The following is a 7,500-nucleotide window of genomic DNA, read 5'->3' as shown; positions in this document are numbered from 1 at the left end:
GTAACAGGAAATTAAAAAAATCCACTAAGGGGTGAAAACAAAGATAAAATGAAATAGATAAACAACCAAATAAATGAAAAAAATAATCATTGGGCAGCCCCGCGTCTACAAAATCTAATGACTTAGAGTGACAGGGACCATTTGACACCACTACACCTGGTACACGTAATACAAGACTGATTGGTGTGTGTGTGTGTGTATGTGTGTGTGTGTGTGTGTGTGTGTGTGTGTGTGTATGTGTGTGTGTGTGTGTGTGTGTGTGTGTGTGTGTGTGTGTGTGTGTGTGCGCGCGTGTGTGTGTGTGTGTGTGTGTGTGTGTGTGTGTGTGTGTGTGTGTGTGTGTGTGTGTGTGTGTGTGTGTGTGTGTGTGTGTGTGTGTGTGTACGTGTGTAAACTGTGCGACTATACATGACCAATCGTGATCATTAGCGTGTACGTGAATATACCCATGAATACAGGTGAATACACGTGTCCATGAGTGTGTATGCCTAGATGTGTGTATACGTACATGTACGTTCACGCGTGTGTACGCGTGCTTATGGTCATGCCCGCTCCCGTTCGTGGCTGCCGTCTTGCCGAATGAGTGCCAGACAGGAATGTAAGTGGCACCCGTGTAGGTGCCAAGCAGAGCGCTTGCTCGGACACGTTCTAACATTTGCCACAGGGTGCATTTTCCGCCCCCACTCTGTGTACCCAATTCGTCATTAACTCGAGTGAAAATAAGTCAATGATACATAAATGAATGCATATATAAATACATATTTACATAAATAAATCAAATAAAATTAATATAATTATTCAAATTTCGTCATTAACCCATGTGAAAATAAATATATGATACATAAATGAATACATATATAAATACATATTTACATAAATAAATAAAATAAAATAAATATAATTAATCAAATAGATATAATCAATCAAATAAATAAAAACAAATTCCATAAATATACAAATGTATAGAATCATATTGATAATAAAAATTGATAAATTAAATAAATTAGTAAGTAAATACAACAAATAAACAAAAATATAACAGAATATTATGAATAGGGAAACAAAAACATAATCTTTACACATAATTGTAAACCAACTAATCTGGCAATATTAGTCAAAACAGATTCTCCCATTGTTCTCTTTCTCACTGCGTTCAATGTCCGAAGCCACAGCTCATCTACTTTCTCTCTTTTTATACAAGAAATCCTGAAGCGGAGTCGGTAAAGGAAAGATTTAAGGAAGGCAGCAGAATGGAAGGAATGTACATGTTAAATTTTATCTTTCTCTTCATCTTCTTTTTAGATGTCTCAACACATAATGTTTCGTGCCTCCGGTCCGTAGGGGTGACACTAGGGTCCCTAAAACATCAATTTTATCAAATCTGATTTATAATATGAAGTTCATTTTATTTTCCCTGTGGTTTTATTTTTTTTATACATTTTTTGTACGTGAGTAACGGGGTACTTGATTCAATATATCAAACCGAGGGAGTATATATATGACAGGAAGTAAATATATGACAGGGTAAATACACGGCCGAGAGTGAATATATGGCAGTGAGAGGATCGAAGATCGTTGCATCAGCTGGCCAGAGCCTTCATGTTCTGAAGATATTATTCCACCTGTCACGATCCTACATCAACCAGCTGTGGGGACCACCCACTCCCTCCCCTCCCCTGTAAATTGAAAGGTTTTGAAGTACTGAGCACATGTCTTCACTATCGTTGATGGGATCAGTCTTCCAACACGAGCGCGGTGTCTCAATTTCGTTCCCCTCAGCAATCAATCAGTCTTCTCAGGGGTTTTCGGTCGGTTACATGACCCATAGGTAAGTAAAACGGCCAGTGTCTCTTATCAATGTCTCCTAGCCTGACCTTTAGAAGACCGTATCTCCAACTCCTCTTGAAAGATGTTAGGATTCACGTTATAATCAAATCTATGGATTTTCGGCAATGGCAGAGGCGACGGCAGTGTTGGGTGGTGTTGGTGGAAGTGATGGTTTTGTCAGCGATGGCAGTGACGTTGACAGTTGTGGTGTAGAGGGTGGCAGTGAAGGTGACAGTGATGGAGGTGATGGCTGTGGCAACGACAATGAACCAACCACCTTCCATTATCACCACTGTTATCTTAGGGTGAGTTTTGCTCGGTGCGATTATCGCTCAACGATAATCATTCTAAATGATAATCGTCAAACGATTGTCTAGAGCAGTGGTTCTAAAATTTTTCCACCTAACGGGACCCTTTCACATTTGCTGGTTCTCGGCGGAAAAACCCCCAACGACCCTTCGGCGGAACCCTCAACAACTCTCACCAAATATAGATGGACCCACCCCCATATTGATAGAACTCTCCCCAACACACACACACACACACACACACACGCACGCACGCACACACACAAACAAATACACACACACACGACTAAATAAAAGTGCAAAGTTAAGTACAGTACTCAGCATCACAATTCTGACCTATTTTAACAGACTTTTTTTGATAGACTTAAAAAGATTTAAGACTAACCGTCACCAACACGTACACACGTACAGTCACTCTCCGTCTCTCTCCTAAAATGCAAAAGATTTCATCACTTTCATATTTTGTTTTATTCATTACTGTTCAAATGATTATAATTTTTTTGCCACGGAACCCTTGAAAGGTCTTCAAGGAACTCTGGGGTTCCACGGAACCCACTTTGAGAACCACTGGTCTAGACCACTAATTCTTTGCTTTTGAATGGGGTTGTTTTGCTTCGAACTGCAAAATACGAGGCTGATCATTTTCACCTAACCATCCAACGCGTTTACTCAAATATAATTCCAGGTAGGACGAACGTCACCCGCCAGTGGCTATGGTAGGAAGACAATAATTAACCCATTAAACTCCGATGACAAGACTCTTGTCATTTGGTCAAATAAAACAAAAAATCATAAAACACCAAAATGTTTGATGAAACATTTTGGTGTTTTATGATTTTTTGTTAATTGCACCGAACAAAACGTACTTTAGCTAAACATACCCAATCATCACATTTCCGTCCTCACGCACTTGACCTCTCCCTTACCCACTACACTTATTGTATTCTGACCATTTCCCCCCACGTGCTTAAACCTTTTCCTGGGCCGCTGGTTCTGCGAACCGTTCTCCTTTCTGCAAATCTCACCCCACGGAGTGCCGCTCCCTCCCTCTGCCAAACGGAACAAAAAGAAGTTACTATTTCCGGGGGACCCTTTCCTCCCTCCCCCTTTCCCGGACTTTTGCGCGGCTGCAGATAACCGGACATTGCAAAGTCTGAACAAAACCTTACCCCTGTACCACATGTCCAGCGGAAATAATTGAACCAAATACGTACAGAATTTCAAAATGTAAAGAATAAATATGAAAAAGTATTAAATAAAAGAATAGAATGATCATATAGAGAAATACAATAAAAACAAAATAAGTATAAAGAAATGAAAAATATAAATGAATACATAATGAAATACATAAATTGATAAATAATTTAAAATAAATCAATGGTAATAAATACATAGTGACATTCAACCTGAGAACATACGCGTATACATTAATGATCGGATATAGTCATTCGTGTGTATGTATGAATGTGTGTGTGTATATAAATATATATACATATATATATATATATTATATATATATATACATTATATATATATATAAATATGTACACATACATATATGTATATATACATATATATATATAAATAATATATATATATATATATACATACATATACATATACATATACATATATATATATATATATAATCACGAAGAACATACAGTCGGAATAAAAGGAAACTTAGAGGAGAGTATAACTTCTGTATTTCGGCTAATAGCTATAGCCCTCTTCAGAAAAGTACAGGCTAAAAGAAATGATTGAGACATACATACAATTGAGATGTGAGGAGGAACAGATATAGCTTTACACAAGACATAGATATACGATATATATACACACACACACATATATATATTATATATATATATATATATATATATATATATATATATATATCACAACAAACACCACAGTCGGACGAAAGAAAGAGTTGCGTAAGCGGAACTATATATTTCGATTGCTACCTGCAATCCTCTTCAGTAGTACAAAGTGGCAGGGAGGAGGCTATCTTAAGTAGCAACCTCTTACAAAAGAAAGGGAACACGAGAAAATACAGAACATCACTGCCCCAACCCTAGTTGACCTGAGGCTGACACGAGGTCGGGTCAGGGGGAGGGGGAGGAAGCTTGTTGACAATATTTTTGGTGATGAATAGTCCTGAAATGATGTCTGGGGTCCATTGACCCTTGGAAATATTCATCGTGGGCAGATAATCAATTAATGTTGATTCCACCATTTTCCTTCTGAACCCACACCCTGATTTGTAAATGAGATCAGATTTCTCCCAGTCCATCCGGTGATTAAATTTATCAACGTGTTGAAACACTGCTGAATTTATTTGGCCATATCTAATCGACCTTTTGTGTTCATTTAATCTTGTCGGTAGGTCTCTTCCCGTCTGGCCAATGTAAGAAAGGTTACAATCTTTACATGGAAGGGAGTAAACACCTGGGATATGTTCTTCCTTCAACCTCTGGTGAACATTAACAACTTTTTTATTAATAGTATTAGGGTAGTTATGAATTAAATTTACTTTCTCTTTGGGAAGAAACTTGGACAATTGACTGATGGACTCTGAGAAGGGGATGACTAGGGATTTTGTCTCTCTTTCTTTAACTTAGTGGAAGGGTGTTTGAAAAAACTTGCTCTGGCTTGACTAAGGGCTTTATCCAGAAACCAATGAGGGTAGGCTAATTTTGTTAATTGGGACTTGATGGAAGTTAATTCGTGTTCTAAATCTAAATTCGTGTTCTAAATCAAGTCCCAATTAACAAAATTAGCCTACCCTCATTGGTTTCTGGATAAAGCCCTTAGTCAAGCCAGAGCAAGTTTTTTCAAACACCCTTCCACTAAGTTAAAGAAAGAGAGACAAAATCCCCTAGTCATCCCCTTCTCAGAGTCCATCAGTCAATTGTCCAAGTTTCTTCCCAAAGAGAAAGTAAATTTAATTCATAACTACCCTAATACTATTAATAAAAAAGTTGTTAATGTTCACCAGAGGTTGAAGGAAGAACATATCCCAGGTGTTTACTCCCTTCCATGTAAAGATTGTAACCTTTCTTACATTGGCCAGACGGGAAGAGACCTACCGACAAGATTAAATGAACACAAAAGGTCGATTAGATATGGCCAAATAAATTCAGCAGTGTTTCAACACGTTGATAAATTTAATCACCGGATGGACTGGGAGAAATCTGATCTCATTTACAAATCAGGGTGTGGGTTCAGAAGGAAAATGGTGGAATCAACATTAATTGATTATCTGCCCACGATGAATATTTCCAAGGGTCAATGGACCCCAGACATCATTTCAGGACTATTCATCACCAAAAATATTGTCAACAAGCTTCCTCCCCCTCCCCCTGACCCGACCTCGTGTCAGCCTCAGGTCAACTAGGGTTGGGGCAGTGATGTTCTGTATTTTCTCGTGTTCCCTTTCTTTTGTAAGAGGTTGCTACTTAAGATAGCCTCCTCCCTGCCACTTTGTACTACTTATATAGTTCCGCTTACGCAACTCTTTCTTTCGTCCGACTGTGGTGTTAGTTGTGATTTATAAATGTGTTACTACATTTCTCACCTGTGATATATATATATATTATATAAACCGAATGGGAAGGTCAACAGATCCATTTCTTAGATATTCTAATTAGAAGGATTGATGGAGATTTATTTTTTCACAGTTTATAGGAAACCTACCCATTCAGGTAGTTATCTCCCCTTTTTCAGTAGCCATCCCGACAAAGTCAAGAAGAGTGTTGCCTCCGGGTTTTTTTCTGAGAGCTTTTAGGATTTGTAGTCCTAGGTTCTTGGACCAGTAGATTGACTTCATCAAAAGGCAACTTTTGAAGTTGACATACCCGTCCTGGTTCCTGAATCAAGCCGTCAGTAAGGCTAGAGCCAGCTACCATAAAATTTCAATTCCCACCACACAACCCTCTTTCAAAGACGTTTTGAAAATCCCCTAGTGTAATTCCAGCAATCCTTCTTTTAATCTAATCCTCAACAACCGCCTCACAATTGCTTATTATTACCCTAACATTGTACACAAACAAATTGTTAATATCCATCAAATAATAATAATATAGAGCAAGGCATAAATAAAAAACAAAATGATAATATAAGACATGATATTGAAACTCAAAATGTGTCAAAAAGAAATAATCAGGACTTTCTTAAAACTATGTACTTTAATGCTCGTAGTATTAGGAACAAATTTCAAGAAATACAGGCGTATGTCAAAAGCGAAAATCTCGATATGATAGGAATAACTGAGACATGGTTAAATGGTACAGAGTTCGAAGCTGAATTTAATATTGCGGGATTTAAACACTTTCATCAGGATAGAAACCACAAGAAAGGTGGGGGTGTTCTATTGTACGTTAAAAACAATGTTCATGCTTGTGTTTTAGAGAAAGTGAAACAGGATGCATATGACAGTTTGTGGGTTGAGTTAACCCAAACGAATGGACAAAAAATGAATATAGGTGTAATATATAGGCCAAAGACATTATCATTAGCAGACGACAAACTGTTATTTCAAGAACTGTCTAGTTTCTGCAACCGGGATTTATTGATAATGGGTGATTTCAATTTTACTGACATTGATTGGATGACCCTTGAACATGGCCATATAGGTAGTCGCTTGGTTGATTTTCTTGGTGACAATTACTTAATTCAGCATGTAAAAGAGCCCACAAGATATGGAAACTTACTCGATTTATTGATCACTAGCCGCGAAAGCATGGCAACTGATGTAGAAGTCGGTGAATCTGTTGCAAATAGCGATCACAACTTAGTCAGATTCAAACTCCTAAACAATTTTAGAATAGATACTTGTGCTTCTAAAATACCCGATTTCAGTAAAGCTCAGTTCATAGAACTACGTCAGGAGCTTCAGCTTACAGATTGGGAGGACAAATTAAACGAAAGGCCTGTAGATCAGATGTGGGAAATATTTCAAAATACGCTCACTAAGATGATTCAAACTTACATTCCTTTTAAGGACAGACGTCCCCCAAATCAGGCTCGCCCAAAGTGGCTCGACAAAGAAACTGAAAAAAGTATTGCTAAAAAGAGACAGGCTTATAAGAAATATAAGTGCTCGGGTGCATCTAATGACTATGAAAGTTATGTATCAATACAGAGAGATTTAAAAAAGACAATAAGAAAAAGAAAACGACAATACGAAATGAACATCGCTGAGAAATCCAAAGAGAATCCCAAAGAATTCTATAGTTACATTAGAGATAAAAAGGTTGTTAGGAATCACATTGGTCCACTATTATCTGCTGACGGTCAACTTGAATATTCAAATGAAGGAATGTGTAATCTCTTAAACAATTATTTTAGCTCGGTATTCGTA

Source organism: Oratosquilla oratoria, chromosome 8, assembly GCF_046742065.1.
Source record: "Oratosquilla oratoria isolate Oo_2021 chromosome 8, ASM4674206v1, whole genome shotgun sequence".
Taxonomy (NCBI): Eukaryota; Metazoa; Arthropoda; class Malacostraca; order Stomatopoda; family Squillidae; genus Oratosquilla; species Oratosquilla oratoria.
Note: the sequence above shows the minus strand (reverse complement) of the source record.